Here is a 16,384-nt window from a genome sequence, read left to right as displayed (position 1 = left end):
TCATATAGCCTGTATTGGCCACTGTTGGAAACAGGATGCTGGGCTTGATGGACCCTTGGTCTGACCCAGTATGGCAATTTCTTATGTTCTTATGTAATAACGGCAGACGAAGCACGGGACAAATAAAAGAAACAGTTAACCCTCTGTGCATGGTATGTTATTCTAGAAACTAGTTCAGTGAAAGAACATTTTCTGGGATTCAGCGAGTTAAAAGATATTGAGCAGATTCAATCACTGAATCAGTGCAGCACTTCCTGAGTCAATGATTTAGACAACATGTAGCACAAACGTATGGTAGTGCGGCTGTTAAAAGTGGAAGAAATTATGTTTCAGAAATATCACTCAAAAACTATGTCCCTTGTTATACCCATAGTCTCAGCCTGATGCTCTGTTACACACGTAAGCCAATTGAAGGAGCTACTGATTTTTGTTTTTAATACATTTGAAAGCAAATGTACATTTCATTACTGCATCACAAAAATTTAGTGATGTCCAGGTTTAACTCAGATTAAAACAACACAAACTGGTTCAGCTTTCACATACCCACTATGCTTGCAAGGTATGTTCTGTGAATGCACTAATAAACCTCTCAGCTCTTGTGCAGTGCTTCTTGGAGATTAATTCTACAATAGCCGCTGAACTGTTAGCAGAGTTGCACAAATTGTCTATAGTGCACTGCCTGCTTCCGTTCCATCCTCTCCTTAGCATAACAGCGGGCTCCAAAAAGAAAACCTCAGTGTGGTAAAAGCAGTTAGAAGTCATGTGCAGCACTTTAAAGAAAAAGAGAACAAATGTAAAGGCAAAAGAAAAACATGAACAAGTAATGACCTAATGCATCAATAACAGCACTAACATCCAAGAAACAGCAGTGCAAAGGAGCAAAGAAAAAAGCATTGATGATTTTGTAGTTGAAACTGCAAGTGCTAAATGCGAATGTATCAGCACACCAGATGATTTCAGGATGAAATTATTTCATCCTTGTTTACATTGGATACTTTCTAGTCCTGACCAGCTGTCCTTTAACACCAAAGCAGAGCTAATGATGGGAATTCAGGCATGCAGTTCGCTCTCACACTACTTTCTGTAGAGGATTGAACTGCACTTGCTAGACACTGGAAACAAAATCAAACCTTGAAGTACTCATTGTAAAAAAAATTATTTAGCCTGTACACACAAGGATAGCTGTAGCTCTGAAAGGTCATTCATTGCTTCAAGACATCTATATATACCTGGCTGAGAAGTGCAATGGGACCAACTGGCTACATCGTATAGTGCCTTTGATTGAGAAAAGTGATCCGGTCATTGATGCTTTGCTAACAGCAAAATTGACAGCATACACCAACGCTTCCCAATGCTTTGATTGTTTTATGAATTTTATGTGATTGTTATATTTTTGCTGTACATTGCTTTGGGTAATTTTTTTTTTTTTTAATTCTTTATTTTAATTTTCTTCATTAATTATAACAGGCAAAATAATTCTTAATACTAAGTATCAATTATAATCAAGTTACATCTTAATTTTTACCACTATAATCAAGTACAGCAATATATATAAGAAATTAAATAAACTATTGGATATAATTCCAAATGAGCGAAAAGGAAAATATATATTAAAGAAGTCAATCAAACAAGGTATCTTGAGATAACTAAGACAACAACAAAATCATATCTCTGCTCTCAAACATTTTCTGTATTTTGGGGATGTGAGTCAAGGAACGCCTGGAGTGCTATTACTTCAAAGAAGACATACTTCTGATCTTTGTACCACATTTCGCATTTACACGGGTATCTCAAAAGAAATCTGGCTCCCCTTGCGAGTATGCCAGATTTCAATTTGAGAAACTCCTGTCTCCTTATTTGTGTGGCCCTTATCAGGTCTGGATAAATCCAGATCTGTTGGCCATGAAAATTTAACAATCTATTGCGTAAAAATAAACGCAAGATTGTGTCTCTTTCTTGAGGAAATATAAAGGAGACAAACAGAGTTTCTCTTGATGTTATTGCTGAATCTAAAGTTATTTCCAAAACATCAGATAAATCAATAGATTGCCCTGGCTGCTCTATTCTTTCAGTAGATTTTTTTAAAATATAATAAATCTTTACCAGTGCAGGAATTGCCTGCTCTGGTATTTTCAGTATATGTAGAAGATATTCTCTAAACATATCCTTGGGTGATATCATTCTTAAATATGGAAGCTTTGGGTAATTTTTATCTGGAAAGCAATTGATAAATACTAATAATCAAATGAAATGAAATTTGTATTCTGCTTTTCATAACTGCTTCGTCAATTCAAAGCAAATTATTATTTAATTACTGTAGATATTTCCCCTTCCTTAGAGGACATACAATCTAAGGGGCCTATATACTAAAGCTGGGGTGGCCAACTGGCATCTTGCGAGTTGCATGCAGTATTTGGAGCAAAAATTGCAGCTTGTGAGAGCAATCCACCCAACAACTGATAATCTTCTCCTTTGTCTACTGTACACTGTGTGATCCTCTCCAGAGCCAGTGCAAGAATATTTGGCACCCTAGGCAGACCTTCAGCCAGGCACTCCCCACCCCAACTTACTTATTGGTGGCAGCTCTAGCACAGTGCTCCCTTCTTTGGCAGTATGGGCTCTGGCACTGCATCCTTCTGCGCCTCTGTTGTGAGCGGGCTCCTGGCCTGATCGCCGGGGAGAATGTAAGCCCTTAGACATGGCACAACCCCAGGGCGAAGCTCCAAGATATGCGCTGTGGGTAAGAGAGCTTATCTGGGCATGGGCTAGGCAAGGCTTGGAGACTTGGAACATTTGAAGGCTTGGAACACTTGGAGACTCCGCTGAACCTGCATGCACAGGAATGAGATCTAGCAATGCAATGCTAGTCTCTGGGGTAGCCCTCCGGCCACTCGACAGCCCTTTTGGGCCTGCCGCTTGGGAATGGTTTGTGCGTCAGGACAGTCAAAGTGACTGAGAAGGCATGGACATGACTTGGAACTTAGATGAGGCACTGAAGACTTGAACATGATTTGGAACAAGCAGCATTAATTGGAACATCACTTGGAATGAGGAACAAGGAGATCCGCTGGCTGGACAAGTTCCACAAAACCAGAACTTGGAACTCAGAACTTGACTTGGAACTTGGAACTTTAAAACAAGGATGAACCCTGAGGACTTGTCCCAGTGAAGATGGTCTTGAAAGTAGGCCTTGTACTATAAGGTGCCCTACACAGCCCACCGTGGGCTGGTTGCGGACCACGACATTGGCACACCTGTGTGAACTTGGATTCAGGAATTTGTGCAGCAATGCACCCTACACAGCAACTGTGGCTGGTCGTGGACCACACACTGGCATACAAGAAACATCAGGGACTTGACTAGATGAAGACATGGGAGACTTGGCCCCAAGACTTGGGCAGCAACATGACCTACACAGCCTGCCATGGGCTGGTCACCTTTCACGTACTCGCAAGACTCGGGTGCAGTACTCTGAGGACTTGGAAGACTCAAAAGACTTGGATGTGGTAAAGACTCAGAAGACTTGGTTGAGGACTAAGAATATTGAAGACAGGAACAGATGAGAGGCCAGAAACAAGGAAGGAAGAACATGATGCAGCTCCAAATGAAGAACATGAAGACCTTGAAGAAGCAAGGACTTGAACAGGAACGAAGGCTGGAGCAGGAACTCCCAGAGTAAATGACTCCTTGCAAAGGCAATGAGGAACTGACAGAGGAGCCCTTTTATAGGGCTGCAGGAATGACATCATCAGAAAGGGCTGCCACTGCAGGACCTTTAAATTATGACAGGGGTGCTTGCACGCCTAAGAGGACATTGGATGCAGGAGCAGCAATGGGCTGGAGCGGTGAGGTGGCAGCATTTCTAGGCTGCACAGAGTTAGCGGCGGTGGCATCCAGACCGCAAAGAACACAGCATCGGTGGCGGCATTCCTCTGCTCCATGAAGGAGAGGTGTTGCAGAGACTTGGTCTCAGTGGCAGCAGGACCACAACAGCTAGGCAGCACGGCATTGGGGATGAGTGAGCTGCTCGTGGGCCCAATCGCAAGTGTCAAATGCAACAGCCTCGTGCTGGTGGGATATGCAGCCTCCAATATTTTGGCTCACTAGGCAACCTCCAAGTCTGCCTAGTGGAAACACCAGCCATGATCCTCCGCCTTCTCAACAGCAATTCCATCTATGAAACGGCAACACTGCAGATATTATTACAGGTCCTAGAATGTCAATACACCTTTTGGAAAAATAAACTAGAGCAAGCCAGACTTCTATAGATCCCTACACAGAAATTAAATGCTAGCAGAATCTCTCAGCTCAGTCACAGACCACCCTTACCTAATACAGGATAGCCTAGGGGATCATAAATTAGAAATAGAAATATGTGGACAAAAAGCGAAATGGAAAATCCAGGAAGCCAAATTCTGTAAACAGTGCAGCAAACTGGAGAAATAGAACTGCATTTCTGCCTATACACCAGGTCTTGAACCAGCAGGTTTTGGGACTGGAAGCAGTTCTTTAAGCAAGGCATGGAGAGCCTTCTAGATAGGATTAAAAACCTCTGACCTAAAACTAAATAAAAAATACTGTCCCCTCCTGAACAAAAAATTCTTCCGGTTATCTATGCCTAGTTTTATGCATTTCTAACCTAAACTGTTTCCTTAGGCTCAAACTAAAATAAAGATACATTTTTACCTATTCCTATTTCTAGTCTAGTGATCAATCTGTTATGTTGAAAGCTATTTAAAATTAAAATAAGGTCTGAGTAAATACTTTTGTATAAACTAATTAACAATTCAGTAAGTAACCAATTTTTTTAGTAACACTTCACTATATAAACACAACTTGAAGATGCCTCACACCTCAGGCAGCCTCCCTTTATAATGTGAAAAATCTGACATGTTTATCTTTGTTATACAGAGCTACAGTTAGTTAGTCCAGTTCGAGTTCAATAACTAATCCACTCACTTTAATCCCCTGCCTCAGTCTGTTTTGTACTATTGCAATACTCTCATCAGTCTCCCAGGTTCCTGCAAAATCTCACAGGTAGATCCTGTGGCAAGAGCTGCCATATAATTTTCTATTTTGGAGCTTATTTACATAAATTTGCATCATTTTGCACACTGAATAATGTAAATTTCATTTGCATAATAAAAATACATTGTTGACCTATTGCGCCTCTTATTTTGTTCTTTTGAGGATTTTATGGGTGTGGTGTGTGGGATGTGGAATATGAGAGGGAGAGGAACTCTCAGGGATAAGGAAAAGGGGAGAAGAAATCTCAAGGAAGGGAGGATGTGAAGCTGAGGGGAGCAGAAGGAGATGGAAGACAGATGGAGAAGGAGGGGGATGTGAGGAGAGGGAGAGTCAAGGATCTTGGAGGAGAAGTGGCCCTGCTTCTCCTCACATTTCTCCCCGTGGTGCTTGCTGTCTCTCACCCCTGCCACCCCTCCTTCCAAGTGCCAATATACACCTACACCTGCCCTCTTTCACCCTGGCCAATCCCTCCTCCCATGATGATTGGCCCTGCTCTAGGAAGAGAAGGGCAGCAGCACCTCTGTATTGGGAACATCAACTCCTAAAAGTGTAAAAGGGAGGGAAGGTTCTTATGTATGTTAGTGTGACTTGAATTGAATTAATGCATAGTTATGTAAAATAAGATAATGTTAAAATATTTTCCTCCTTCTCTCTTCCAAACTTACTGCTAGTGCTTGGACAAGGGGGTTGAGTTGATGTCATAAGACATACCTTGTTTCTCTCTCTCTCTCTCCTTTTTCTGCTTTCAAGTTTCACATTCTGGTCTGCTCTGCAACTATTGAAGAGACTAGGCCTTGTTGTTTTGCATAGATGTTTTGTTTCTCAAACAAATACTGAACATTTTTTTGGAAGTTATTAAGTGGAATGTGCATTATTTATTCTGGACTACTTATGCAGAAGTTAAACCACAGCCTCCAACACTCTGGCCATGTTTTCTGCTGCCAGAGTGAGACTAACACTTTTGAATTGCACGGTGCAGAGTGCCAATCCACCCCCAGTAATAGAGAGGGAAGATGAAGCCAAAGAAACTGTAGCTCTCCTTTTCCTAGTGTGGGCCCAATCAATACAAGAGAAAAGAGTCAGCCAGTGAAGGGGGGAAGGAATTGCAAACATGTAGGGTAACCAGCCACTGCCTCCCTGACCAAGCTCAGCCCCTGCTCTCCTGCAGCTGCTCAGGGCCCATGCAATTCCACAACCAAGGCCAGATTTTGTGGCACTTGTTGCAGCATGGAAGGAGACCAGTGGCCCTAACTCTGATGAACATAAATGGAGATTCTGTTCTCTTTAACAGACATTCTTTCAGTCATTCGAAGGAAGTATATAAACTCCTAACCAATTAATATCAAAGGTCCATCATCCCAATTGTAGAGCTGATGACATCAACTTTGAATGATATATACTTCTTGAATTCATCACTCATCTATTTGTCACTCATTGTGCGACGCTATCTGGATTGTTTGGTATATGAAGTATTTGTTTTTAAAATGATATGTAATGTAAATTCTTGTATGTATTTATTTTCTTGGATATGTATGTGTTCGTTGTTTTGATGTGTATTGAATGTTTGATTGTATTAATTTTATATAATCACAAAACAGAAGCACACTCCCCTCACTATTAGCAATATCCAAAAAAGAGAGGAAAACAATCCAATTTCTCAATAACCACTTTCATAAAATTATTTAGCAAATAGGGACAACGTCATCAGACTATTAGTGCAACATTTTTAATCCTCTGTCTCTCGCCACACAATGGGCCGCAAACAGCATCAGCTGTTTAATAGCATTGTAATGTAATCACTTGACGACGTACCCCAATCCTTAACCACCATTTATTTATATCCTAAACCCAATTCTCACATACCAACAATAATTTTTTTTTATTTTTATTAAACTGACATATTTAATATTTAAAAATACTTAGCTCTCTTTAGCGTTCCAAACACCGGACCATGTTTCGGCTGTCTCCAGCCTTCGTCAGGGGACACCTCGTATCAGCATGAAATATAGATGCCTCTTTTACCCATACTCATTCACCTGAAATAAAAACACCATTAAAACCATTCTCACCTAGAAACCTATATACTTACTCGATATCCTATCATATGTAACCACCCGCTATCCGTTCTACTACTTACTTTTAATAACCATCAGGTAAACAGTCAAAAAACTCTTTGCTGTGCATTATAATAGATATGGGATATGGTGCCTTTGCCCTCTTTTATACATTGGTAAAACGAAGCGATGTTTAAGGGTTAGGATGGTAGAACACAGAAGTTCAATAGTGAGACAACATATTGAGGTGCCTTTAGTTCAATATTGTTTAGCACAGGGACATTCATTTGGTGATTTGAGATTTGCAGTAATTGAACAACCCAAGCTGTCTCTACGGGGCGGGGATGTTGATAATGTTTTATTACAGAAGGAACAGAGGTGGATACATTATTTCAACACGGTAGCCCCTGGGGGGTTGAATAAGGAAATAGTTTGGTCTGTGTTTTGATTTTGGGCCTTTGGATGTGGTTACATTGGTAATTATTAGGGATGTGAATCGTGTGCCCGATCGTTTTAACGATCTGGATCGGCTGGGGGGAGAAAAAAATCTGATCGGCATGATTTTTTTGCAAAAAAAATCATTTTTCTGAATAGTGCGCACTAACTCAAATGTTACTTAACGGTGTAAAAGTAACATTTGAGGAAATGTTCTTGAGCTAGAGGTGCACACTAAGCCGCGCATGCTTGGTGCTGTCCCCCGTGGCCATTTTGCTACCAGATATAGCACGCACTAGCCAGAAAGAGAAAAAAAGTGCCAGCAGGCTGCAGCAGTGACAGTGCCAGCAGTAGCCACTAGCCAGCCAGTAGCCAGTCTAGCCTCAGCCTGCTCTTTAAATTTAACCACTGTAAATATAATAAATTAATAATAAAGTTTTTTGTTTAGTTTTTCTATAGTATGTTAATGTTTTGAAGCTCAGGTTGCAAGTTTCTTTATTAAATGTTTTGTTTCACTAAAGTAGAATATAGAGAAGTACTTAATTTCATGTTATGTAAAGTTTCTTTAGTTTAATACACAAAGTACTTAATTTTATTTTATTCTACTCTAGTGAAAAAAAAGTTTAGTTTAGTTTAACACAGGAACTGCAAACTTGAGCACAATGTGTAAATTATATTATTTTGACCAATATAAAGTTTGCAGAATTTTAAGTTTTTTGTGCACAGAATTTATATTTTTTATGCGCAGAATTCCCCCAGGACTAATCCATTGACCAAGATTCATACCTGTGGTCTAATATGCATGGCTTGCATCCAGGTGACCATTTTATCTGGGAAACCGAAGCCCTGCGAAACAGCAAAATGAAAGGGCCAAGAAAGCTTGTCAAAAGGCTTGTTCACATCCAAGGAGATTATCAGCCTTCCACAGCCCCACTAACTTCCGGAGAGCCTCTGAATATTAGAAGTAGAGATTTGGCTCTTAATAAATCCTGCATGATATCCTCTAATCTGACTTTTCAGAATTTAGTCAATATCTTTATATCTGAATTAATCAATGAGAGAGGACGGTAGGAGCTACAATCAAAGCTGTCTTTCCTTTTTCATATATATATAAGGGAAATAAAGGCATCTGCTGGGTCTGAGGAGGACCCCGGATTCCCAAGAGTGTTAAATAATAGCAATAGAAAGGAGCTCACATCTGGCAGAAATGTTTTTAAAAAGTCAATGTGAAACCCGAATGGGCCTTGGCTTTTACCAACCAATAAAAACTTGGGCTGGATTATAAGATTATTTTTTAGACATAGAGAAGAGTGATTCTTAAGTGTAAGATTAGAATTTTCCCAGATGTGGCAAGTGTGACTCAAAGAAGAAGGAAGCAGTTTTTGCTCTTAAGACCAATGGTATTACAAATTGGGGCTATGTGTTTTTTTTTTTTAAATATCCTTCTAAATGTTTGATCAAATACCAGAATGTCAAATATGGGGTTTGTTTTTTTTAAGCCTAGTCAGCTTGAATTCTTAATCATCAACAAACTGAGGGGGAAGAGCCGTACTATCTGCTCCTCCTAGACCACCTGAGTCAGAGGGTTAATACTCCCTTATTCATTTTGGCTGACCTTCTAGAGTTGACACTGAAGAATTTTGCTGAATTATTTCTTGATAATGTATCTGCTCCTACACCCTAAATTAGTGGACGTTTGTGTAGTTATCCCTTTTTTTTTTTTTTCTTTGCTACTTTTCCGTCATTACCTGTTTTCTGCACTTTGTCTTACAAAAAATATTCTTGGGAATTATCCAAATATAATAAAAAAAAAATATCTAATAAAAAATTTAATCTGGTTCGTAGAACGGGTCACGCAGTTAAATGAAATGACATTTCCTATGTTGTTTCTTGGTTTTGAAACAACAGAAAAATGAAATTTGTTTTATTTCTGTCATTTTACTTGCACTGTCTGTTTGTGAAAAGCATGACTAAGAACAAAACCTCAAAAAATACAATGAAATAAAAAAATGACACTAAATAAAAGGCAAACAAAAAAACCCCAAAACTCACTTTTTTGCCTGCATACCACTTGTTCTTAGACAAAATATGTGCAATGAATCTCATAAATATTCCTCATAGCTACATCTGTTTGGATGCTTTGGAAGTCATTTACTAAGCATTTTTCCCATAGACACAAAATGGGAGAAAACATTTAGGGGTAGATTTTCAAAGATGCGCGTGTGTCCATGTGCGCATGCTACCCGGTGCACACACACATGGATGCGGCGCGCACGTGTTATAAAATCAGGGGTCTGCGCACACAAGGGGGTGCACACTTGTGCATCCTGCGTGTGCCAACGCCCGTGGCCTTCCTCAGTTCCCTCCCAGTCCGCTCCAATTTCGGAGCAGACTGGGAGGGAACTTCCCAACTCCCTACACTAACCTCCCTTTGCCTTCCCCTAACCTACCTGCCCCTAGCCCTAACCTAGCCTCCCCCCAATTTTACCTTTTGCGCCTGGTGGCACCCTGCCAACACGCGATTCCCCCGGCACAGCGGCAAATGGCTGCTGTGCCGGGGGCCTCTAGCCCTGCCCTGCCCCCCCTCCCCCCGATCACTCCACCTCCTCCCCCTCCCTTTCCCGAAGCCCCGGGACTTAGGCACGTCCTGGGGATTTATGCCCTTGACCGGGCCTTTGAAAATTGGCCCGGCGCACATAATGCTTTGAAAATCTATCCTGTAGTATATGACCACCAAAAGGATTTGCTGTAGGTAAGTGTTTTTTGTGATACAATTGGCAGTTTTGTGCAAACCTTACCCCAAAAAACACTGAAAAATCCATTCACAAACGGGCGGATTTTAAATGCCCTGCTTGTGTAAATCCGCCCGGATTTACGCGAGCAGGGCCCTCGCGCGCCGGCGCGCCTATTTTGCATAGGCCGCCGGCACGCGCAGAGCCCCGGGACGCGCGTAAGTCCCGGGGTTTTTTGAAGGGGGCATGTCGGGGGCGGGGCCGAATGACCCGGCGTTTCGGGGGCGGGACGCGGCGTTTTGGGGGCAGGACCGGGGCGTGGTGCCGGCCCGGGGGCGTGGTCGAGGCCTCTGGACCAGCCCCCGGGTCGAATGACGGCGCACCAGCAGTCCGCTGGCGCACATAGATTTACATCTGCTTCTAGCAGGCGTAAATCGAGGAACAAAGGTAAGGGGGGGTTTAGATAGGGCCGGGGGGGTGGGTTAGGTAGGGGAAGGGAGGGGAAGGTGAGGGGAGGGCGAAAGAAAGTTCCCTCCGAGGCCTCTCCGATTTCGGAGCGACCTCGGAGGGAACGGAGGCAGGCTGCGCGGCTCGGCGCGCGCAGGCTGCCCAAAATCGGCAGCCTTGTGTGCGCCGATCCAGGATTTTATAAGATATGCGCGTATCTTATAAAATCCAGCGTAGTTTTGTTTGCGCCTGCTGCGCGAACAAAAGTATGCGATCGCGCTCTTTTCTAAAATCTACCCCAAAGTATGTAAAATAGACCAATATCACAAGCAAAATCTCTTGTGCAGGGGCGGATTGGCCTATTGGGGGATCGGGCATCCCCCGGTGGGCCGGTCGCGCTAGTCTCGTGGTCTGCCGAGCGCAGCCGTGACAGAGCCACGCTTGGCAGACCACGTGGTATCTCCTGGGCCGGCCTGGACGGTGAATCCCCGGGCCGGTCTTCATCAGGAATCCGCCGCTGCTCTTGTGTTACTGGGTCATTACCACAGAGCAGTCTATGGGTTAGTACATTGGCCCCCTAAGGGCCTGATTTATTAAAGCTTTTCTCCCATTCTGTGTCTATGGGAAAAATGCGTAGTAAATGAGGCCCTAAGTTAGGCACCTAAACCCTTTGAGAATTCAGACCTGTGCAATTCATAATAGCTAAAGACAGGTTTTATTTTTTATTTTTGCATTTTGGAGCTGGTGGGAAATGGGTAAAAATTTTGAATGTAGCCTGTACCTCAGACAGCCATTTTCAGGGTTGAAATGGATATGCCTGATGAAAGGCTCTGATCTTGGCCTTCCTTGAGCTAATGCTGGAATGGGATATTCTGAATGACCACTCTACACTCTAACATGGTCATTCATCAAATCGTGTGAGGGCCCTAACGCCCGCGACAAAGCGTGAGCTACTTATCGCAGCGTGTGTTGCGTATGATAATTTGCTAAATGTATTCAGTTGAGTGAATTTTGAGAGGAGTAAATGAAAATGAGATGTGGTAATGCTGCATGCGATAGCACAACATGACCTGTGATGTTATGCCCAAAATGGGAGGTTTTTTTTACAAATTTTGTGTGTGAGAGAGCCTTTGGGGTGGCATACATAGTAGTCAACTATTTATACCACTATAGGAGGGCCAGCTAGTAACTCGAGGTGAGGTTTTCATGGTGGTCTAGGGTTTTGGGGCCAGTTTTACATGCACAGGCAGATGTACGAGCACAGTAAACATCAGTGAAGATTTGACGTGATTTGGAATGAGATGAGATTTCAACAGTATTCTCTCGCCATAGCTTTATAGTAACCAGGTAGAGAGTGCATCAAGCTAGGGTGAGAGTACATTGTAGAAACCTCATCTTTGTGTATCTTTCCTCATTCCAAATCACATCAAATCTTCTCTGTTGTGGTCTGTGCATGTAAAACTGGCCCCAAACCTCACCTCGAGTTACTAGCTGGCCCTCCTATAGTGATATAAATAGTTGACTTACATGAGCGCCTTATAAAGAGGCTCTCTCTCTTTCTCATTCTCTCCATCCCCCCCCCCCCCCCCCCCCGAAGCAGCCCAAAAATAAGGAAAGCACAGGTGCAGTAACTCAAAAATTACCCTAACCACACCCCTCCCTTTTCCTTATCACAGGCATTCTTCATGTGAAATTTATAGCATTTTGATGAATCTAGGGGCAAGGTACCATCTGCAAATTTGAAACTATCTGTTGGGCTTTTTGGGGGGAGGGGGGAGGAGGAGATTGCATGGTTGGGGGTAGAGAAATTGGAAGGACTAAAAATAAAATGAATCAATTATCCACAAAATGCAACCTCACATAAACTGCAATGTCTTTATTGGCTGAAAGTACATTAAGAAGGCACTGTTATTTTTTTCTCTCTTGGAATATACTATACATTTATTAATACTATTAGTAAGTGACTTTTAAGATTTTTGATGGAAATATTCTAACAGCTGATATATGTGTATATCAACCTATTTTGAATAAACCACACTGGAACCTCATCAGCCCTGGATTTTGTCAACAGGCACCCATTATGCCTGTGCCTATGTTGGCTAACATTTAGAGGTAGTAGGCTAGCTAAGATTTGTTGCCTTCCAGCTCTGATGAATCTCATTCAGCAGAGGACAGCCCTCTTCTGCCTCCTTACAGGAGGTGGGGAGTGAAATAATCAAAAGTGTCTAGGGGCAGCAAAATCCTAAATCTGTCCGTGAACCTCCTATGATGCTTTAATTATTAAAAGATATATATATATATATATATATAATTAGAATTGACCTTTGTATTACTCAATAGAACTGTGAAGATCCACCACAATGCTACAGCCTATTTTTTCAAATGAAGGATCTTGGGATTTGAACCCACAACCTTCTGGGAAAAGTACCGATGAGCAGCTCTGCTTGCTGAGTTAGTAGAAGATCCTCACTGGATCTGCTTTGTTGTATGTATTCATCCACTTATTCAAATACCTTCTTGATCAGAAAAGAATCCCTCTTCATCTGTCCATATGTGAAGGCTTCACACTTCTGTGCACTCTGCATTATTATAGTCATTGTGGGATTTCACCAGCTAACGAAGCAGTTCTTCTAGCTAAATTTGTAGGAGAACCCTATCTAGTTTAAACAAGCTGCTCATATCTATCCCCTTATTACTCCTTCATGTCACAAGACCATTGCATAAACTCACCTCTCTGATCAAACAATGAATCAGTGTCTTAAAGAAATCATTTCCCGACCTTGTAGAAATGACCTTTTTTTTTTATTTCTCAGGATGTAAATATGTTTTTCTAACAATGCATTTGTGTGAAGCTCATTAATCCACAGTACCCACTGCTGAACTGAGGGAGGTTGTTTATTTTTCCTGTTAGAAACAAGGCATTTTTGAGCCAATAGAACAGCAGGAAAAATGAAATGGAGCTAACATTTTGATAAAGTCAAGAAAGAAATATCAAGCAAATATTTCCTTCTGCAGGGTCAAAGGTGCTACAACCCTAGGCAGACCATTGTAACACCGCCCCCCTGCCCCTCTCCCAAAAAAACCCCAACCCTGAGTTGACAGTGGTAGTTATATATAGTCATGTTCTTCCTCTTACAGTGCTCTCTCTCCCCTGACATTGCGTACCGCCATGTTACACCTCCATGACTGCTCTCATACCTCCTTTGCCATTTGAAAAATGGCGCCCTTGCGTACATCAACGACGCCTTGCCTTCGGCGACTGTCTAGTCCTGCCTAATGGTCACACCGGCCCTGCACTTCAGGTTTACTGAGAAGAGATACCCCAATATAATTTCTGATCCGATTTGGAAGGAAATATGTGACTAATCATGCAGAGATAATACTAGACCCTGTGTATAGATTGTGCATTTCGCAAAGTCTAACCGTGTTAGCAGACATTTTCACAAAGCTAAGAATATCCTCCCACACCTCATCAGAGAATTTCAGGCCCACATCCAGAGACCATGCACGTATTCTGAATTTTTTACCTGACTGGAGCCCTTATTAGAATAAATTCAGGAAATTCTCTCCTTATCTCCCAAATTCATACAAACATCCTGCTCTAATGTAAATTTCCTAAGGGGATATTTCCCTTGATTAGCATTCTCCCCAGTGGTGTACTGCTTAGCCTTATATTGAATAGAATCCGCTCATAAAAACATGGATGTAAAGCATGAAGAGAGATCATTTTGAAGGTTGCTGTGCCCCTAGGGGTAGAGTGGGAGAAGAAAGGAGAGGGATAACCATGAATGAATAAGGTACAAAACATAAAGTGGTCACATAAAATAGACAAACTATGTTTCTTTCGACTGAAAACTTGACAAAAAGCTCCCACAATTGTAAAATGACACATGCCATAAATATCCATGCAATTTTTTTTTTCATTTCAATTATTAGGATGGATTTTGCAATACACCTTATATGTGCAACACTGAGCTCCAGTGCTCTTATGGAAAAGGATGGCTGAAGGAGCAGGGCTTACTAAACTGGGGCAGATTACTGTTACGCCCGAGGTGTAGGCCTGTCACAGAGAAGCAGTCTCTCATCATCATTCTGACATGGATAAAATCAGTGCCCATTGTAACGGGGTAACTACTAGATGATCTTGTAATTGCTATATTAAAAATCTGAATACTGTCATTACTTCAGAATCCAATGCAAGAGCTGGACTCAGAGCAGGGCAGGTAAGTGGATACCGAAGAGCAGAGCTGTAGACAGACTGCCTAAGCAAGGGTAGATCCTGCAGATTTACAGATGTGGCCAGGCTCTGACACACACTTTACTGAACAGCTGCACATGCCCTCGATTTATGGAGACTCTCTCGTTTTCAGTCAATATTGAATCCGTTTTCCACCAGCTACTTCTTAAGCCAGGGTTAAGATTCGGGTATTGATGTCCGTGCTCCATTAAGGCCCAGTCAGCAGGGCTTAAACTTACCCTTAACCCCAAAGAGGCAACGCTCCATGGGACAGATCCAAAGGGAAACCTGAACATTTTTCTTAAACTGTACAGAGGGATAAAAATGTGACAGCCAGGCAGATTTTTCAAACATTTGCTCCAATGCAAAAGTTGCTTCAAATTGTTCAGTGAAAAACTCTCTGTGTTTTCAATGGGAAAACCACCACCAGGGCAAAGCTAGAGTAGTTTTTGCACTGGAGCAAAAGGTTGATAAATCTGTAATTTCTCTCTCTCCCTTCCTTCCTCTTGACATGCCAGCCCCAGTCAGGAGTATGCATTGTGGTGCTGACATGCTTCTTTAGGCCTCGCCAGGAAGTAAGTAAAACTTAAAAAGTCCGGGATTTATATTTGTTACCACCTCTTTCCCTTTCATTGATACTGAACAGTGAGCATAAAGGGGTAGATTTTCAAAGCAGCGAGCGCGCATCCATGTGCATGCGATTCCCACGCACGCACATGGACGTGCTGATTCTATACCGTGCGCACGCCAGCATGCACATTATAAAATTGGATGGCTGCGCACACATGCGCCCTGGATTTTAAAATCTGCGCACGGGGGGGGGGGGGGGGTGCAAATTTTCGTAAAACACGTATGGAGCAGAGCAAGTTACGCATGCCAGCCGGTTGCCAGCACACGCTTCCCCGGAACAGTGGCTAATGGCCGCTGTCCCAGTCGGCCTCCGTCCCTCCCTGCCCAGACCAAGCCTCTCGGCCCGCCCCTTTTTCAGTGCCTGGCAGTTGTGCGTGTACCAGGGTTTAGGTGCATGGCCAAGCCCATTATAAAATGCAGGCGCAAGGCCCAGCCACACACGTAAACCCCGGGTTTTATGCACGAGGGCCTTTGAAAATTGGCCTAAAGTGTGCAGCACTGCATGGTAGTACTGTGCACATCCTACAGCCAGTCTATGTGAGCTGAAAGAGTGTGAACTGGAAGATTATCCTGGGGGTCCTGGAGATCAGGGCCAGCGTGTCCCAATAGGCAAACTAGGCGGACACCTAGGGTGCCAACCATTAGGGGGCAGCAAAGAGCAGCTATATGGGGCCACGAGCAGAGCCCATCCCACTCATGGCCAAGAGGAGTAGAAACTCAGTGGGCCATGAGCTGAGCGCCTCTGTTTGGGTGTGTGTGTGTGTGTGTGTGTGAGTGAGAAGGATTGGTTGTGTACAAGAGAGAAATGGTGTTAGTAAGAG

Source organism: Rhinatrema bivittatum, chromosome 4, assembly GCF_901001135.1.
Source record: "Rhinatrema bivittatum chromosome 4, aRhiBiv1.1, whole genome shotgun sequence".
NCBI lineage: Eukaryota > Metazoa > Chordata > Amphibia > Gymnophiona > Rhinatrematidae > Rhinatrema > Rhinatrema bivittatum.
This window is presented reverse-complemented; position numbering follows the sequence as displayed.